The sequence below is a fragment of the Aquarana catesbeiana genome, linkage group LG07, assembly GCF_042186555.1.
Source record: "Aquarana catesbeiana isolate 2022-GZ linkage group LG07, ASM4218655v1, whole genome shotgun sequence".
Lineage (NCBI taxonomy): Eukaryota > Metazoa > Chordata > Amphibia > Anura > Ranidae > Aquarana > Aquarana catesbeiana.
This window is the reverse complement of record NC_133330.1, coordinates 159,744,752-159,765,391: the sequence shown is the minus strand read 5'-3', so window position 1 is coordinate 159,765,391 and position 20,640 is coordinate 159,744,752. Positions and strand designations below refer to the sequence as shown.

The window sequence follows — 20,640 nt, the reverse complement described above, 5'->3', positions numbered from 1 at the left end:
TGCGAAATTGCTGGATATTGGCAGAAACTGGAACACTCTGTCGTATACGCCGATATAGAGCATCCCAAACATGCTCAATGGGTGATATGTCCAGTGAGTATGCAGGCCATGCAAGAACTGGGATGTTTTCAGCTTCCAGGAATTAACAAATGGCCCCTGCCTCATCTATAACTGGCCAGGTATAGGTGGGGGCAGGGGCCATTTGTTTGTTACTGGTGTAAATATGGTCCGGGGACACACTGCACACCTTTGCTGCCAGTGTGCTCTTGCTGGGTGTCCAGTGTGCTCCTGTTCCTTTAAGGGGATTGGGCTGCATCCAGGCCCAACCTGCCCCTCATCTATCCATTTAATGCATGTGCTTCAATTGTGGAGACGCTTATCAATTCAGTAGCGTTAGGACTGCAAGCATACACAGGGTGCCGTGAAGAGGCCTTGCAGCTTACGCATGTGTTTGCAAATCCGTGCTAACTAAACCCCTATTTTTAACGCAGACTGTTGGACAGGTTTATTGGTCATTTGGCAGACTGGTTGGTGAGCTGAGCTAGGGAATGTTCTGTTTTTTGTCTTTCAGCGTCCAGGAATTGTGTACAGATCCTTGCAACACGGGGCCGTGCATTATCATGCTGCAACATGAGGTGATGGTCGTGGATGAATGGCACAATAGGCCTCAGGATCTCATCATGGTTACTCTGTGCATTCAAAATCCCATCAATAAAATGCACCTGTGTTTGTTGTACATAGCATACGCCTGCCCATACCAAAACCCCCACCGCCACCATGAACCATTTCGATCCACAACGTTGACACCAGCAAACCACTCACCCAAACAACGCCATACACGCTGCCATCTGCCCTGTACAGTAAAAAACGGGATTCATCCGTGAAGAGAACACCTCTCTCAAAGTGCCCGACGCCATCGAATGTAAGCATTTGCCCGCTCAAGTCGGTTATGGCGACGAACTGCTGTCAGGTCGAGACTCCGATGAGGACGACGAGTATGTAGATGAGCTTCCCTGAGATGGTTTCTGACAGTTTGTGCAGAAATTCTTTGGTTATGCAAACCATTTTTTGCAGTAGCTGTCCGGGGTGGCTGTCTCATATCATCTTGGAGGTGAAGATGCTAGATGTGGAGGTCCTGGGCTGGTGTGGTTACATGTGGTCTGCGGTTGTGAGGCTAGTTGGATGTACTGCCAAATTCCCAAAAACGCCTTTGGAGATGGCTTATGGGAAAGAAATGAACATTCAATTCAAGGGCAGCAGCTCTGGTGGACATTCCTGCAGTCAGCATACCAATTACATGCTCCCTCAAAACTTGTGACATTTGTGGCATTGTAATGTGTGATAAAACTGCACATTTTAGAGTGGATTTTTTTTTGTGGCCAGCCTAAGGCACACATGATAATAGGGGCAAACACAAAAGTTTTGCGTTTATAATTTTGCTCAGTGTATAAGAAAGAAGAAGCTACTACTCAGCAACAGCGGCAATGGGACATAGTTACAGTTTAGGCTGTGCTGCCCTAGATTATATCCTCTTCTGTGTTTTATATCCACCACATCACCAACTGTGAACAGCAATGAAAAAAGTTTTATTTCATATAACTTTTCTATTTCAAATATATTTTGTTCGCTTTTGCTAAAGTTTTGTTGCAACTAGCTTTCATCTACAAAGACCGTGTTATGCATACTGCATATACGTTACTGACAGCTAGGTCTCTTTAATCATATAAAGAATATCCAATGCATAGGGAGAAGTAAAATAAGTTACATTATCATAGTGTCAGTTGTATTCAAATGCACTGCAGTTGCCTTGCAAACATTTATTATTGGAAAATAGGTCAGGATATATTTATAAAAAGAAGGCTGAATGAAAGGTTACCAGGTAAACATACAAACAGAAACATATACATCATAGTCAGAAAGAACTACATGTAACGTGACCAGATTTGTCCAATAAAAATTATGGGCAATGTAAGTGCACAGGTAAAAAGCACGTCTGTCATATTAAGCTCTCCAAACTAGAATTATATGAATATAAGCACTGTCCATGTATAATTCTGTGTCACATTATGGTGTCCGTTTATGAAACTGTAAACAGCGGTGATCCTGAGGATCGTCGCTGATCTCAGTCCATTAACGGTTTATGAAATAGAGATGATCGGGGGAGAACATATTCTCCGCCGATGATCTCTGCACACAGAGAAGCTGTGATTGACTGACACAGAAACGGCCAGTTTATGAAGGCGCGATCTCACCACTTCACTGGCGATTTGTGTCAGAATTCACATTCCCCGATTCACCAGCTCAGAGGGGATGAATCGGGGAGAGAAGAGAGAATCACGGGGGGGAAGGTGTATATATATATATATATATATATATATATATATATATACACATTTATATATATAAAGTGTGTGTGTGTGTGTATATATATATATATATATATATATATATATACACACACACACACAGCCCGGTCCATAAATATTGGGACATTGACACATTTCTAATCTTTTTGGCTCTATACACCACCACATTGGATTTGAAATGAAATGAACACGATGTGCTTTAACTGCAGACTTTCAGCTTTAATTTGAGGGTATTTACATCCAAATCAGGTGAACGGTGTAGGAATTACAACAGTTTGTAATTGGACTGACTTTCAATAGAGCCGGTTCACACATGTGTGGGGTGGCCACAGTGCGGTTTTGAAAAGGGCCCTGTGCGAATCGCACCTGAACTGCACACTGAAACCGTGGCTGCATATGTGTTAACCAAGCCCTACTCAATTGTGATTTTTGAAGGCTAAATCTGATTTCACAGATGTGGTCCCACACAGTGACACCCAACATTAATGAGCAAAGTAAAATTCATATAAAAATGTACAAAAATGTGACTTTCAAAACAAATAATATTGAATGTGTTCATTGCAGTACAATGAAAGGTCCATATATACTCTCCAATCCCCCTCCCCCTTTAAAAATCGTCTGCTGTTAGTAGATATGAAATGTACCCATAAAGAAAAAAATTAAATAACTCTTCTGCAAAACTGAGTGTGATGTCACCATCCTTCTGGGAGGATTCCTGGGGGATGCATAACAGGCTAAATATCATGACCAAGGGCGTAGATAAGGCAAAATACCCCGGGAGTGTCCCTGCTGATGCTCTGATCAGCTTCAGCAACAGCACAGTAGAAGCAATCAAGAGTTTTGGAGTGAAGCAGCCAGTCTCCCTTCTATTGTGCCCAATCCCCATCAGTTTAATAAGGGGTCTCCCCAAAAGGCATGAAATCCCTGTGAGGTCCCCATGCTTGCAATCCTCCAAACAGGTCTCAGATACCTGCAACTGATAGTGCATGGTCGAGGGAACTCCTAGATTCCTCTTACATATGACACAGCAGAAGGGAGACTGGGGCTGCAGAAGTTTTCCTGCTTCTGTGCAGCACTGAATCTGAGGTCTGGCAGGTGGAGAAGCATAAACTCTCTGTTTGGGAGAAGGAGGGGGTGAGAATTCCTGCCTGGGGGAGATTCTTTTGGAGGGGAGGTTAAGGAAAGATAGGTGGGTTTGCTTTTGGAGAAGGGGGATTTTTTGTAGAGAAGTTTACTGGAGTGCTGGGCTGTGGAAGGGGCAGCTGGCTCAGGATCTGGCTCACTGAGAGGCTGAGCCAACTGCCGTTCCAGGGATCTGGGTGAATCCCGACTCAAATGTTGGGGTCTTTCCCCAGCCTGGACCTGCTGAGTTATGTAGCAGCCTTTATCCAGCTGTCAGCTTAAAACAGATCACAGAAGTGCAGAACAGACTGCCAAATGACCAAAACGGTATGCCGTCCCTTCAGAGCACATGCGCGGGTGACGTCACCTGCTGCTTCCCATGTGAATGTCTCCTAAACAGGAGATATTCACTGTACCTATAGGTAAGCCTTATTATAGGCATACCTCTAGGTACAAGTTCAAAAGCTGGGTTTACTACAGTTCAAGACTGAATATGAGCCAACCTTATTGACCAGGTGCACCTGTGGTAAGCAGTGCACTATTTTATTTCTTTAAATCTCTTAAAACATTTCATAAAACTTCTTAGGACACTGTTTTACTGCCTATCACAATATGTTGCCCCCAGCACCTGCTCAGGTTGCACAGTAAGGTTAGCTAAAATCCAGTCTTGGGTCTCATTCATACATCCCACATGACCATGGTGCAAATACCTGCGCCTGGGATTTCAAATGTTCCAATCTCTGCTCAGCCTGTACACCTGAGTGACGGGCTAAAAACAGCCATGGTTGTCTGCTGCTGTAAACATGTATCCATATGTATCCGCACATCCAGTGGTTACCTGCAGGTAGGGATACATTTTTGCCCTTGGACAAAATCTCCCTGCATCCAGGGTCGGAAACTGGTCCCTAACAGCAGGTAACCACTTGATGTGCAGATACTGTACCCCCCCCAGCCAGAACACATCTGTCAGTGCTTGCAGCCATTGGCTGAGAGTACTGATCGGATGCTGGTTGGCTGTTGGTTTTCAAGCATGCTCATCTGACAAGAGCTGTCGGTGAGATCGGTTTGTGTCGGACAAGTACCTATACACATGGGCCGGATGTCAGTCAGTTTCTACTGTACCAATGGATTTTGGGGGCTTAAGACTGGATAATAGGCAAATAAAAGAAACTGAGCCAACTTCACAAAACAGGTCTTTGTGAAGTTGGGTCAGTTTCTTTTATTTAAAATAAAATATTTACCAGGTACATGCTGCATATGTTACACAATGAAAATATACAGTAAGTATCAATTATAAATATTTTTTAAAATACTATATAAATGTTAAAGGAACAAAATCAGTATGGATGCAAGTTAAAAATTTAGCCCAGGAAGGACATAGCTGGTGTATATTTAAAAACCTTAGGATGTCAGCTACATAAACACTTATGCCCCGTACACACGGTCGGATTTTCCGACGGAAAATGTGTGATAGGACCTTGTTGTTGGAAATTCCGACCGTGTGTAGGCTCCAGCACACATTTTCCATTGGATTTTCCGACACACAAAGTTTGAGAGCAGGATATAAAATTTTCCGACAACAAAATCCGTTGTCGGAAATTCCGATCGTGTGTACACAAATCCGACGGACAAAGTGCCAGCATGCTCAGAATAAATAAAGAGATGAAAGCTATTGGCCACTGCCCCGTTTATAGTCCCGACGTACGTGTTTTACGTCACCGCGTTCAGAACGATCGGATTTTCCGACAACTTTGTGTGACCGTGTGTAAGCAAGACAAGTTTGAGCCAACATCCGTCGGAAAAAATCCTAGGATTTTGTTGTCGGAATGTCCGAACAAAGTCCGACCGTGTGTACAGGGCATTAAGGCTAGTTTCCACTAGTTTTGCACTCTGAAGAGGATCCGTGTTCAGATTGTTCTTCAAAGAGCATTTAGCAGGCAGCGAGGAGGCGCAGTATTGCTTCCTCATCACATATTTTAATCCCTTAAAACCTGCACTACTGCACCACAACTGCATTCAGTTGAATGGAGATAATTTTTGCTGGGCTGAATTGCAAATCCTCATGACCTAAATTATGCCTTTGAGTTTGAAAGACCTGAACCCCCCCCCCAGGAAAAGAAATTATCTACGGCCCTGCTCATGACTAAACACTCCAGTCCATTCCCTCTCCCAAGATTGCAGCTGTTCATTATTCCCCATAATCTTCCCAGAAAGAGTATGCCGTCACCCTTGCCTAGGCATGAGTGAAGATGTGCTCTGAGGAGCTCCAGGAGGGATCCATGCTGGATTTAAATAGCCTCCATAAAGAATGGATCCATCCAAATTGCCACTAAGGCCTAAAAGGATGGTACCTGGGGCCTCGTATTTGAAGCATGAGGTTTTGCCTGTAACGCCTCTCTTTGTAGGGCTGGACCCCAGGAACCCAGGGCTTTGGTCTTGCTGCATTACTTAGCTTTCCTGGTGGGGTGCTTTACAGGTCCAAGGGGGTTGGAACCCCGATATCTAGGGACCCAGGCCTTGAAGGTTTGCTAAACGCAGCCCGTCGTGATGGGTGAAGGTTGGATTGTCTGTTAATTCAGCAAATCCTGTGGCGGTGATAAGGTAAGGAAAAAAACGCAGGTATTAAAAACACCTATGTATTCTTCCATTAGGGAAAAAAATGTTGTCATGCCTTAATTCTCCACTAGAGGGAGTCTATGCACATACCTTACTCTGTTGTCTTCACTGTAAATCTCAGTTTGTGTGTGGTTGCAGCAGCGTGTGCAGGTAGATTTTTATCAAGGTAAAAGAAATCTGCAAAATGTATTCTTTCTCCTCTCTGAAGAGACCAGAGGGTTAGGGGGATATCAGCGCTGTACCCCCCCTTACATTACCCCCAGGTGGATGTCCTGCTGGTACTGCTAATTTTATTACTGTTGGCTGATTTTACTGTTGTTGGTGCCTGCTGCTGGACGGGTCTCTGCCCCCCCCCCCCCCTTGTATTGGGTCTGTGGACCTTAAAACGTCGCGCACGAGCGCTGCAACATTTTTAAATGTAAAAAAGGGACGGAATTTTTCTCGGAGGGGGCGGGGCCTAAGCGTGGTACAGTGAACGTCCACGAGGATACATGGCAGGCTAAAACAAATAAAACTACAACTGTGACAGTCTCTCCTCTGCTGACAAGGAGGAAACAAGCAGCCTGCAACACAGGGACACAGGAGCTGTGGGACACGTGAAGGTTGCATACTGGCATCCCTGATACAGGAAGGACACCTTTTTCCCAGCACTAGGCTGAACTTTATAGTGGCTTTAAATGTCATGAATATATTCAGCAATTAAGTGCATTTTGTATAGTGTGCCTCTGCTTTTGTACTTAGGACTATGCCTACCAAAAAAGACACCACAAAAAACAAAAAAGTAAAGGTTTCACCCCCAGGCGTTAGGATCTCGAGTCGCATTTCCACGCTGTTATCCTCGCCTGAGTTACCAGTTATGGCAAGCCAGGGTGAGCCATTGGAACAAATTGATAGTGCAACTGCTTCTCACATCTCTGTATACATGACTGAAGATGTCCTTTCCTCCTCCTTGCAGGGTCTGGAAGGAAGATTAGGGGCTTTAATCGCATCCTCCATTCAAATGGATAGGAAGCATGCTAGATCCCCCTCCCCCACTTCAGAACCTTTGCAAGGGGAACAGTGGGCTCAGGATGAGGTGTTACCCTCAGTCGATCCGGAGGAAAAACAAACCGATGATTCCTCTGTGGAGGAAACAATGGTAGATGAACCTTTTTCAGCCTCACAATCTGAGAAATTGCTGATATAAACTCTTACAGAGATGGCTCATTCCACTTTCATACTGTCCCTAATGCAGTCTCCTGAAAGCTTGGTTTCTTCCTTGGGTTCCTGCATGAGTTTTGCATGCGTTTCCTGCACATGCATTACTAGAACAGCTTATTTTTGCCTGAATGGGATCACCCGGATAAGCATTTTCTCCTTCCTTATGCCCTGTACACACGATAGAATTTTCCTACAGAAAATGTTCGATGCGACCTTGTTGTCAGAAATTCCGACCGTGTGTAGTCTCCATCACACATTTTCCAAAGAAATTTCCGTCACACAAAATTTGAGATCTGGATCTTAAATTTATGGACAACAAAACCTGTTGTCGGAAATTCTGATCGTGTGTACACAATTCCGATGCACAAAGTTCCACGCATGCTCGGAATCAAGCAGAAGAGCCGCACTGGCTATTGAACTTAATTTTTCTCGGCTCGTCGTACGTGTTGTACGTCACCGCGTTCTTGACGTTTGGAATTTCTGACCAACTTTGTGTGACCGTGTGTATGCAAGACAAGTTTGAGCCAACATCCGTCGGAAAAAATCCATGGATTTTGTTGTTGGAATGTCCGATCAATGTACAATCGTGTGTACGGGGCATAAGAGATTTTCAATTCTCTATCCCCTGAAGGAGAAATTCTCCAAAAAATGAAAAGTACCAGCAGTTGACGCTGTGATTTCAAGTGTGAATAAAGGCCTAACTTCTCCTGTAGACAATGCACAAATGCTTAAGGATCCAACAGATAAAAAGTTGGAATCACTGTTAAACTCTACTTTTTCCTTGGTAAGTGCTGTTACTCAGCCTGCAGTCGCTACAATAGGCGTCTGTCAATCCCTAAAGGACCAATTTAAACAGGCCCTTAGAGAGATTCCTGCACAACAAGCTCTGGAATTGGCTGAACTACCAAAAGCATTATGTTTTGCCATAGATGCCATTAAAGATTCTATTCACCAGGCGTCCCGCCTTACCCTTATGCTTGTGCATGTGCGTAGAATCCTGTGGTTAAAAAATTGGTCAGCTGAAGCACCATGTAAAAACCTCCTAACTGGGTTCCCTTTTCATAGGGAGCGACTATTTAGAGAAGACTTGGACAAATATATCCAAACAATTTCTAGTGAGAAAAGTACTCTTTTGCCAGTCAAAAGAAAGTATAGATGCCCTTCATTTAAACGGGCTCTTTCTCCTGCACCAGGGGCTTCCGCCCCTAGGCAGTGGCGACGGCCTCCGCCGTCAGACTCTAGAGGAAAACCTCAGGGTCAGACCCAGGCTCAAAAGAAGTCCTGGGGTCAGAAACCTGCAAAGCAGTTTTCAGAAGTCTGGAAAGAGGAAATTCGGGACAGATGGGTCATCTCCACGGTAACGCTGGGGTACAAGCTGGAATTTCAGGACTTTCCACCATCTCGCTTCCTGAGGTCAAGCGTTCCCAAAGATCCAGAGAAAAGACAAACTCTGTTTCAGGCACTAGACCGATTAATATCTCAAGGGGTGATCATACAGATCCCCACAAAAGAGCAAGGTCTGGGGTTTTATTCAAATCTTTTTATAGTACCAAAACCAAATGGGGATGTCAGACCCATTCTAGATCTAAAAAACCTAAATCAGTTCCGGAAGATCCGCTCCTTACGCACGGAGAGGTCAGTAGTTTCTATCCTTCTAGGAGGAGAACTTCTGGCATCAATCGACATCAGGGATGCATATCTGCATGTCACTATATTTCCCGCTCACCAAAAGTTTCTGTGGTTCGAGTTAGAAAAGCAGCATTTTCAGTTTGTAGCCCTGCCCTTCGGGCTAGCTACAGCACCCCGGGTGTTCACAAAAGTGCTGGCCCCACCTCTAGCCAGGATAAGGGCACAGGGCATAACAGTCGTAGTGTACCTAGACAATCTATTACTAATAGATCAGTCGGTAGCTAGTTTGGAGCAATACGTACTCACTACAACCAACTATCTGGAAAGTTTGGGTTGGATTCTCAACCTAGAGAAATCTTCCTTAACACTGCTAAAAAGGCTGGAGTACTTGGGTCTGATCATAGACACAGTCTAGGAAAAGGTGTTCTTGCCTCAGGCAAAGATCAACTCCATAAGAGAGCTGGTGCGGATGGCCAGGTCAAAAGGTGATCCCTCCATTCGCCTTTGCATGAGATTGCTAGGAACCATGGTGGCTTAATTCAAAGAAGTTCCCTATGCCCAGTTTCATTCAAGACTGTTGCAAAACAGTATCCTGTCTGCTTGGAACAAAACATTTCAAGCTTTAGACTTACCAATGCGGCTGTCCCCAAGAGTGTCCCAAAGCCTCACTTGGTGGTTACTAACCCAGAATCTGTTGAAAGGAAAATCCTTCAGACCAGTCATCTGGAAAGTGGTAACGACGGATGCCAGCCTTTCAGGCTGGAGAGCAGTACTAGAAAAGACAACTGTCCAGGGACAGTGGTCAAGAACCGAAAGAACCTTGCCCATCAATATCCTAGAAATTAGGGCAGTGCGTCTGGCTCTAACGGCCTGGACTTTCAGGTTACTGGATTGTCCTGTCAGGATCCAATCCGACAATGCCACAGATGTGGCCTATATCAATCACCAAGGGGGCATCAAGAGTCTCTCAGCGCAGAGAGAGGTGAACCATATTTTAACTTGGGCAGAAAGGAATGTTCCATGCCTATCGGCAGTCTTCATTTCGGGTGTAGAGAATTGGCTACTTGAGTCGCCAGCAGTTATTACCAGGGGAATGATCTCTGCACCCCGACATATTTCGGGCTGTTTGCCAAAGATGGGGGACTTCGGACGTAGATCTTCTAGCGTCCAGGTTCAACATGAAGTCAGTCAACTTTGTGGCCAGAACAAGGGATCCACTCGCATGCGGAACAGATGCGTTGGTGACCCCATGGGATCAGTTCTCACTGATCTATGCATTCCTCCCTATTCAGTTGCTGCCTCAACTTCTTTGCAGGATCAAGCTGGAAAGCAAGCCATTAATTCTGGTGGCACCAGCATGGCCCAGAAGGTCATGGTATGCAGAAATCGTAAAGATGGCAGTGGAGGGCCCATGGTCCCTCCCACTAAGGCCAGATCTGCTCTCACAGGGACCGATATTCCATCCTTCCTTACGGTCTCTACATTTAATGGCTTGGCTATTAAAACCCACATTCTAAAGAAACGTGGGCTTTCCGGGTCAGTTATCTCTACCCTGATTAATGCAAGGAAGCCGGCTTACAGAACTATATATTATAGGGTCTGGAGGGCTTATGTTTCCTGGTGTGAATCCAAGGGTTGGCACCCTCGGAGATATATCATAGGCAGAATTCTTGCCTTTCTACAATTAGGGGTAGAAATGAAATTGGGCTTGAGTACTATTAAAGGCCAAGTCTCAGCTTTATCAGTCTTATTTCAAAGACCACTTGCTACACATTCTTTAGTCCAGGGTTTTATACAAGAGGTAACGCGGCTTAATCCACCCATCAAACCTCCCTTGAACCCTTGGGACTTGAACTTAGTTTTTTCTGTGTTACAAAAACAGCCATTTGAACCAATACAACATATTCCCTTAGTCCTTTTGACAAGGAAGTTGGTATTTTTTTGGTTGCTATATCCTCAGAAGGGAGGATTTCGGAATTGGCTGCTCTTTCTTGTAAAGAGCCATATTTGATTTTTCATGAGGACATAGTGGTGTTACGCCCTCATCCAGACTTTTTGCCAAAAGTAGTTTCAGGTTTTCACCTGAACCAAGATATTGTCCTGCCATCGTTTTTTCCAAAACCATATTCCAGGGAAGAAAAGTCACTACATTGTCTTGATGTGGTGAGAGCAGTGAAAATCTATTTAAATGCAACTGCTCAGATTCGTAAGACTGATGTCTTATTTATTCTGCCAGAAGGTCCTAAGAAAGGACAGGCAGCACTGAAATCCACTGTCGCTAAGTGGATTCGGCAAGTGATAATTCAAACTTATAATTTAAGGGGTAAGATTCCCCCTTTTCAAGTTAAGGCGCACTCTACCAGGGTGGTTAGTGCTTCTTGGGCAGTGCGTCATCAGGTCTCTATGGCTCAGATCTATAAGGCCGCAACTTGGTCTTCAGTGCATACATTCACAAAATTTTATCAGGTGGATGTAAGGAGGTATGAGGATATCGCCTTCGGGCGCAGTACGCTGTAGGCAGCAGTATAGGTCCTCAAGTCTGGGGGTACCCTCCGGGTTGTGTCTCCCTCCCCTCAAGTAGCATTGCTATGGGACGTCCCATTAAGTAATTACTTAAGGCTCTGTGTCCCATGATGTACGATAAAGAAAATAGGATTTTTATAACAGCTTACCTGTAAAATCCTTTTCTTGGAGTACATCATACTTAAATCCCTCTTTTTTGGGATTTAAGTATATTGCTTTGCTACAAAAACTGATGTGCTCCTGGAAGGAGGAGGGGTTATATAGGGAGTGAACTTCCTGGATTGGGTATAACCAGTGTCCATCACCTGAAGGTGGCCTATAACTCATTAAGTAATTACTTAAGACTGATTGTACTCCAAGAAAAGGATTTTACAGGTGAGCTGTTATAAAAAATCCTATTTCTCTGAGATATTGCATGATTTCAGGGGAAGGTTTTTTTTTTAAAACAGATGAATGTAATGTAGTATGATGTATGCACAAGATAAGCCGCATGTCGTCATTCACTCCATCTTGCACATACACAGTACAACAATACTGTGGTATCTTGTGAAATATCACAGGATTTCGCACATAAGATATGAGATCTCCTCCCTAAAGACTGATGACAGGTGGTATCATTGAGGCCAGTGCCATGTCATCAGTGCCTTTAGGGAAACCAGGAACACAACACCAGATGCACTTAAATATTACCAGGTCACCTACTTGGGAAGAGTGATTAACTGGTGCAGACATGAAGATCTTAAACTCTGGACGTCCTTAGAGCAGCAGTATAGTGCCATCCCTCAGATCGGTGCTAGAGATGCTGAGAGGAACAGGGGACCCTACTGTACTTTTTTTGGTCTTGCCCTAAACCAAACCATTAATGGACAGAGGTGCGAAGGCTCACTCAACAATTCACAGACTTTCCGATCCCAGATGATCCTGCTTTCTTCCTGCTCCATCGCGCACAAATTCCTGTTAAGACCTATAAGAAATCAGTCCTCCATCACATGCCTAATGCTGCCAAAGCCTTATCACATTACGTTGGAAGGATCCCAATCTTCCTTCTATTTTGATTTGGGTCAACAAGGAGCATCAATGCACTAGAGGATTTAGTACTTACTGCCCAAAATAGGCGAGAGCAATACACAAAAAACATGGTCATATTGGAACATGTTTGTCTATTCTGAAGAGGGCAAGGCCCTGCCGGAAAACCGTTCTGGGGATTGATGTCTTCTTGACCTTAAAGTTAATGCACGCACACCAGCATAGCTTTTTCACCCCCCCTTTTTTTCTCCCCCCCTTTCCTCCCCTTCCCAACCCTATATCCATCCTTCTTGTGCTTTGCATACCTTCCTTGGCTCCCTCTTATTCATTCGTAAAAATCTGAGTATCCGACTAGGAAAGTACCGTGGCTGGTGTCCAGCAATATTGCTTGTGGTTGTCTCCTTGACCTAAGAGAGACGTTCTATTTCTTTGGCCTATGCAGCTTTCAGCCGGTATCTAGGATATTCTCCATACTCCTAAAATTACTATCAATACTAGATGGACCTCTTCTCATTTAACGAAACCCCTATTACTCACTTGGCCGTAGCTGTCATTCATTTATCATTTTTGGTATTATACAGTGCCTTGAAAAAGTATTCACACCCCTTGAAATTTTCCACATTTTGTCATGTTACAACCAAAAACGTAAATGTATTTTATTGGGATTTTATGTGATAGACCAACACAAAGTAGCACATAATTGTGAAGTGGAAGGAAAATGATAAATGGTTTTCAAATTTTTTTTACAAATAAATATGTGAAAAGTGTGGGATGCATTTGTATTCAGCCCCTTTTACTCTGACACCCCTAATTAAAATCTAGTGGAACCAATTGCCCTCAGAAGTCACCAAATAAGCAAATAGAGTCCACCTGTGTGTAATCTCAGTATAAATACAGCTGTTCTGTAATGCCCTTTGGTTTGTTAGAGAACCTTAGTGAACAAACAGCATCATGAAGGCCAAGGAACACACCAGACAGGTCAGGGATAAATTTGTGGAGAAGTTTAAAGCAGGGTTAGGCTATAAAAAAAATATCCCAAGCTTTGAACATTTCATGGAGCACTGTTCTATCCATCATCCGAAAATGGAAAGAGTATGGCACAAATGAACCTACTAAGACATGGCAGTCTACCTAAACTGACAGGCCGGGCAATGGGAGCATCAATCAGAGAAGCAACCAAGATGCCCATGGTAACTCTGGGGGAGCTGCAGAGATCCACAGCTCAGGTGGGAGAATCTGTCCACAGGGTAACTATTAGTCGTGCACTTCACAAATCTTGCCTTTAAGGAAGAGTGACAAGAAGAAAACCATTGTTGAAAGAAAGCCATAAGAAGTCCCATTTGCAGTTTGCGAGAAGCCATGTGGGGACATAGCAAACTTGTGGTAGAAGGTGCTCTGGCCAGATGAGATCAAAATTGAATTTTGATCTCAATTTTTGACCTAAAAGCAAAATGCTGTGTGGCAGAAAACTAACATTGCACATCACCCTGAACACACCATCCCCACCGTGAAACGTGGTGGCAGCATCATGTTGTGGGGGTGCTTTTCTTCAGCAGGGACAGGGAAGCTGTCAGAGTTGATGGGAAGATGGATGGAGCCAAATACAAGGCGATCGTAGAAGAAAACCTGTTAGAGTCTGCAAAAGACATGAGACTGGGCGGAGGGTTACCTTCCAGCAGGACAAAGACCTTAAACATACAGTCAGAGCTGTAATGGTTTAGATCAAATCATATTCATGTGTTAGAATGGCCCAAAGTCCAGACCTAAATCCAATTGAGAATCTGTGGCAAGACTTGAAAATTGTTTTTCACAGACGCTCCCCATCCAATCTGACAGAGTTTGAGCTATTTTACAAAGAAGAATTTGCAAAAATGTCACTCTCTAGATGTGAAAAGCTGGTAGAGATATCCTCAAAAAGACTTGCAGCTGTAATTGCAGCAAAAGGTGGTTCTACAAAGTATTGAGGGGGCTAAATACAAATGCACGCCACACTTTTTACATATTTATTGGTAAAAAATTTTGAAAACCATTTATCATTTTTCTTTCACTTCACAATTATGTGCCACTTTGTGTTGGTCTATTACATAAAATCCCAATAAAATACATTTACGTTTTTGGTTGTGACAAAATGTGGGAAATTTCAAGGGGTATGGATACTTTTTCAAGCCACTGTATGTGCATTATACTTCTGTGAGACACTGCCACTGTTTGCCTTTTGTGTGACGCCACCATTGTTTTGTATTATACTGCTTTGTTCAAAGCAGATGGTCCACAAGTACACCTCACCCACACCTGTGTTACCACCACTGCGCTCCTGGATAAGTGCAAAATGAAAATAGAAATTCCTACAGCTGCACACAGAGACAGCGTGTGAGGAGGGAGAGCTAACGACTGCAGCAGTGAGTGTCAGAAAAAAAAACGGAAAATAAAGTGACCACAGTACCTGTCAGTGCCATCTGTTCCCACTGCCATCTGTCGGTGCCATCTGTCCCCACTGCCATCTGTTCGCACTGCCATCTGTCCCTAGTGCCATCTGTCCCTAGTGCCACCTGTCAGTGCCATCTGTCCCCAGTGCCAAATATAAGTGCCATCTGTCATCAGTGCCACATATTAGTGCCATCTGTCATCAGTGCCATGTATCAGTGCCATCTGTCATCAGTGCCACCTGTCAGTGTCACGTGCCATCTGTCATCAGTGCCACGTATCAGTGTCACATATCAGTGCCATCTGTCATCAGTGTCACGTGTCATCAGTGCCACATATTAGTGCCATCTGTCATCAGTGCCACATATTAGTGCCATCTGTCATCAGTGCCATATATTAGTGCCATCTGTCATTAGTACCACATGTCATCAGTGCCATGTATTAGTGCCATCTGTCATCAGTGCCATCTGTCATAAGTGCCACGTGTCATCAGTGCCACATATTAGTGCCATCTGTCATCAGTGTCACGTGTCATCAGTGCCACGTATTAGTGCCATCTGTCATCAGTGCCACATCAGTGTCACGTATCATCAGTGCCACATATCAGTGCCATCTGTCATCAGTGCCATGTCAGTGTCACGTGTCATTGTTCCAGGGCCTTCAAAAGTGTAATAGGTAGTCAAGAAGTTAGATGTGTAATTTATGCTCCTTGAACACCTGATGGTGCTCCCTTCATGCTGGGCCCCTCTATGTGGCTAGGCTGTGAAAAAGTCCCACACATGTGGTATCGCCATACTTAGAGGAGTAGCAGAATGTATTTTGGGGTGTCATTTGTGGTATATACATGCCATGTGAGAGAAATAACCTATTACAATGACAATTTTGTGGGAAAAAAAAATCTTCATTTTGCAAAGAATTGTAGGAAAAAATGACAACATCAAAAAGCTCACCATGCATCTTACTAAATACCTTGGAATGTCTACTTTCAAAAAAGGGGTCATTTGGGGGGTATTTGTACTTTCCTGACTTGTTCGGGTCGCAAGAAATGAGATAGGCCGTCAGTACATCAGGTGTGATCAATTTTTTATGATTTGCACCATAGCTTGTAGACTCAGACAGACCAAATAATATCCAGTAATTTGGGTTATTTTTACCAAAGATATGTAGCAGTATAAATTGTGGCCAAAATTTATGAAGAAAAATTAATAATTTGCAAAATTTTATCACAGAAACTAAGAACATTTAAAAAAAAATTTTGGTCTTTTTTCATTTATAGCGCAAAAAATAAAAAACCCAGAGGTGATCAAATACCACCAAAAGAAAGCTCTATTTGTATGAAAAAAATGACAAAAATTCATTAGGGTACAGTATTAGATGAATGAGTAATTGTCATTCAAAGTGTAAGAGCACTGAAAATTGAAAATTGGTCTGGTCACGAGGGGGGTTTAAGTGCCCAGTTGTCAAGTGGTTAAATAAAGCAAATGTGTAAACAGTACTTAAACCTCTAAACCTTTTTTGTAATGTGATATGAAAGATAAGTGTTCATTCATATATAGTTTGTCACTGATCACCAGGTGTCACTAATATTTGTTGATATCACTTGTATATTTATATTTCACTTATTGTTTATCATTCATTCACATGTTTGTTTGTTTATTAGCTTTTTAATTAGCGCCATTATTTACTCCACTATTTTTTTAGAGGTTTAAGTACCGTTTACACATATACTGCTTTGTTGGATGCTTTATTTCCACAAAAGAAAGAATTAAAAAAAAAAAAGTTTTAGATGATTTCTTTTGTGATATTTTTGTAAAATAGGGGAAAGGTGTGCTTTAAGTTATGTATTTACTTCTATAATAATAACAATGCAAAAGTATCACTTGTGATGGTTTGTGCCTCTCTAAAAGCACTACTTAAAGACACTCTGGAGAAAAAGGGGCAATCTTCTGCAGGTTTGACATAAGGTACATGCAAATATCTGCTACAGTCTTCCAAAATTTCTATCACAGCTGAACCTTAAGCCTAGTACACATGGGCCAAAAGTCAGGCGGCATCGGCCGGGTCAATACAAACCTGCTGACATTTGGCTCGTGTGCTACAGTCTGTCTGACAGAAGCCGGGCGTTCGGCTGGCTTCTGTTAATGGGGCATGACTGAAAAAGGCCTGCTGATCGTCTCTCAATGGCTGGAGTGTTCTGGTGGGGGGCCATCCCTTGTAAAAACACAATATAACAGCAGGGGAGATCACTGTACTAACGTCAGATAGTTAGTACAGCGGCTCCTCCTAAGCTGTCAGTTTTTTTCATTCAGCCCTGCTCAGTTGAACGAAGAAAAACTACTAGTGTGTACTAGGTTTTAGGCTGTCCTGATAAGCAGAGCTTAGGCACTTCCTAATAGTGACAAAGCTTATCATCCCCTTGCTCCTTGATGCATTGCTATTTTAGTGAGGCTCCCCTGTGGGGATTTGGCGTCAAGTCCTGACACTACCTGGAAATGTTGGAGCTCTTGCCAGAACAGCCTGGTGTTGAGCCATGACAGGATGGCCTAAGAAGGCTGCTGCAGTTATGAACTGGCATAGGTATGTGCCTTCACTACTGTATATACCATCAGCAGTGACAAAATCTCCATAAAAATGTAAGTGCCTCTTCAGTCATTTTAGCACATAATAAGCAATAAAAGACTTTGTCACAAAGTCAGCATATTTAGATCTTGCACACACAGCTCTAGACAATGAGCCTCTGTTTTTGTTGGCAGCCTTTCCTAACCTGTTTCAGCTTGTTTGTCAGTTATCTGCACCTTCTACTATTCTATTTTTGTCCTTATCACTTTGGATTGCCTTGATGCTATGTTTTACTTTTTTCGCTTGCTACCTTATTTGCTCTGCCTCTGCTGGGCCTTTTTTTTATGTAACCAAACTCCTTGCTCTTGCCATTGTGGCACATTCAGAGGAGCAGTATGCCACTACAGACAGCAAGCACTGCAGACACAAAAGACGAGACCATTATTGCTTCAAAGCTGTGTGTTTAAAATATTTCTATTACACATTATGCCCCTTTATTTATTTATTTTATTAGACACATTTTTTATTTACAACGAAAATTATTTTGACAAAACTTGAGATAATACTCACAGCATCTACCAATTGTCAACAGTATCCATTTAGTTATAGTTATTAAAAACAAAAAAGGCCTACATTCTGAAAACAAATCAGTTTTTCCTCTAAGCCTAGGTTCACACTAATGTGGTGTGGGAAACGCCACGATCCATGCCCTTTCCCGCACTGAATTCCAATCACACTACCCTTGTGATCCGCTGCAGGAGTCAATACAAAGTTAATGACACCCCAAATGCAGGTTGCAAACGCAGTGCTTTTTCCTGCACCAAATTACACCAGATTGTTTGGTACAAAAATACTGTGCAATACTCTGCCAATACTGTGCAATACTCTGCCAATACTCTGCAATACTCTACAATACCCTGCAATACTCTGCAATACCCTGCAATACTCTGCAATACCTACTCTTCCAATACTCTGCCAATACTCGCCTATACTCGCCAATACTCTGCAATAAATTTTAACAGAAACAAAGATTTTTTTATTTTTTTTTACCGAATTTTCAGTCTTATTTGATTTGTAGTGCAAAAAATAAAAAAAACCAGCGGTGATTAAAATACCACCTAAAGAAAGCTCTATTTGTATGAAAAAAAGGACAAAAATTTCATATAGGTACAGTGTTGCATGACTGAGTAATTGGAAGGAGTTTCATATATTGACCTTTTAGTGTTACAGCTGCTTTAATTTTGTGAGTTTATGTATATCATCTTGCGCTGACTGAACTCCCATATTTTACAATGACTGAGTAATTGTCATTCAAAATGTGAGAGCACCGAAAGCTGAAAATTGGTCTGGTTAGAAAGTGGGTTTAAGTGCCCGGTGGTCAAGTGGTTAAAGGAAACATAATATTAAAGAAACGTGGAGGCTTTCATTGCTATTTGCCTGACTTTTATTGTGAACTGGTTCAATACTTTCAGTCACTAAGTCTGTTTGTAACATAAATGCTTAGTCTGCTATTTAACCACTTAAAGACCGGCTCACGCCAATATACGTTGGCAGAATGGCACAGCTGGGCAAAGTAACGTATCTGTACGTTACTTTGAATTTCCCGCCGGCGGCGCGTGCGTGCCTGCCACGAGCTCCGTGACGTGCCCGCGGACTCGATGTCTGCCAGGTACCTGCGATCGTATCACAGAGCTGAAAAACGGGGAGATGCCAGTGTAAACACAGTTCCCTGTTCTGCCTAGTGACAGGACATTGATTTTCTGCTCCCTCTCATCAGGAGCAGCGATCAGTGTCACGTCACTGTTAGCCCATCCCCCAGACAGTTAGAATCACTCCCCAGGACACACTTAACCCCTTCCCGCCCCCTAGTGGTTAACCCCTTCACTGCTAGTGACATTTTTACAGTAATCAATGCAATTTTATAGCATTGATCGCTGTATTAATGCCAATGGTCCCAAAAATGTGTCAAAATTGTCCGATGTGTCCGCCATAATGTCGCAGTCATGATAAAAATCGCTGATCGCCGCCATTACTAGTAAAAAAAAAAAATTTAATAAAAATGCCATAAAACTATCCCATATTTTGTAGACGCTATAACTTTTGCACAAACCAATCAATAAACGCTTATTGCGATTTTTTTTACCAAAAATATGTAGAAGAATATGTATCGACCTAAACTGAGGAAAAAAATTGTTTTTTTATATATTTTTTGGGGATATTTATTATAGCAAAATGTAAAAAATATTGCTTTTTTTTCCAAAATTGTCGCTCTATTTTTGTTTATAGCGCAAAAAATAAAAACCTCATAGGTGATTAAATACCACCAAAAGAAAGCTCTATTTGTGGGAAAAAAAGGACGTCAATTTTGTTTGGGAGCAACGTCGCACGACTGCGCAACTGTCAGTTAAAATGTCGCAGTGCTGAATCGCAAAAAGTGGCCTGGTCATTTGGTCATACTGACCACAGAAGGTTACTTGCTCAGCGCTGCCATCATTTATAGAAAGCCTTGTATTTTTTTCAATGGCTACAAATAATTCTCTGATCAGACAAGGTGCAAACGTGACTTCACCACTCCCTACTCTTCATCTCGTTCCTTTTTTTTTTTGCATTGCACATTACAGCAATTATAAAGTGCATGGTAAAAAATACATAAACACACAACAGTTATGCCCCGTACATACGATCGGACTTTGTTCGGACATTCCGACAACAAAATCCTAGGATTTTTTCCGACGGATGTTGGCTCAAACTTGTTTTGTGTACACACGGTCGCACAAAGTTGTCGGAATTTCTGATCGCCAACAATACGGTGACGTCAACCATGTACGACGAGACTAGAAAAGGCCAATTCAGAACCAAGCGCGGCACCCTTTGGGCTCCTTTTGCTAATCTCGTGTTAGTAAAAGTTTGGTGAGAGACGATTTGCGCTTTTTCAGACTCGTGGCTTTCAGATCGTTTTCTGCGGTTCAGTTTGTGCTTGTGGGTTTGTATCTGCTCTTCAGTGCGTGCAAGCAAGTTCCACGTGACTTTAATTAGTCATTGTGTTCTTGTTCGTTCGTTACTGTTTTTCAGGTCGCTCTTCACAGGCCTTGCTGTTCTTCAGTTCGTTCTGTTACTTCGTTCTGAGCAGCCGACCGTTTTCTAGCCATGTTTCGTATACGTACTCCTCGTAGAG

General features: G+C 42.9%; 1 protein-coding gene across 2 annotated transcripts in view; it reads right to left on the bottom strand.

Moving 5' to 3' along the window:
• Window positions 1–20,640, bottom strand: part of RBFOX2 (RNA binding fox-1 homolog 2) — a 623,882-nt gene that overhangs the window by 515,452 nt on the left and 87,790 nt on the right. The window lies entirely within an intron of this gene.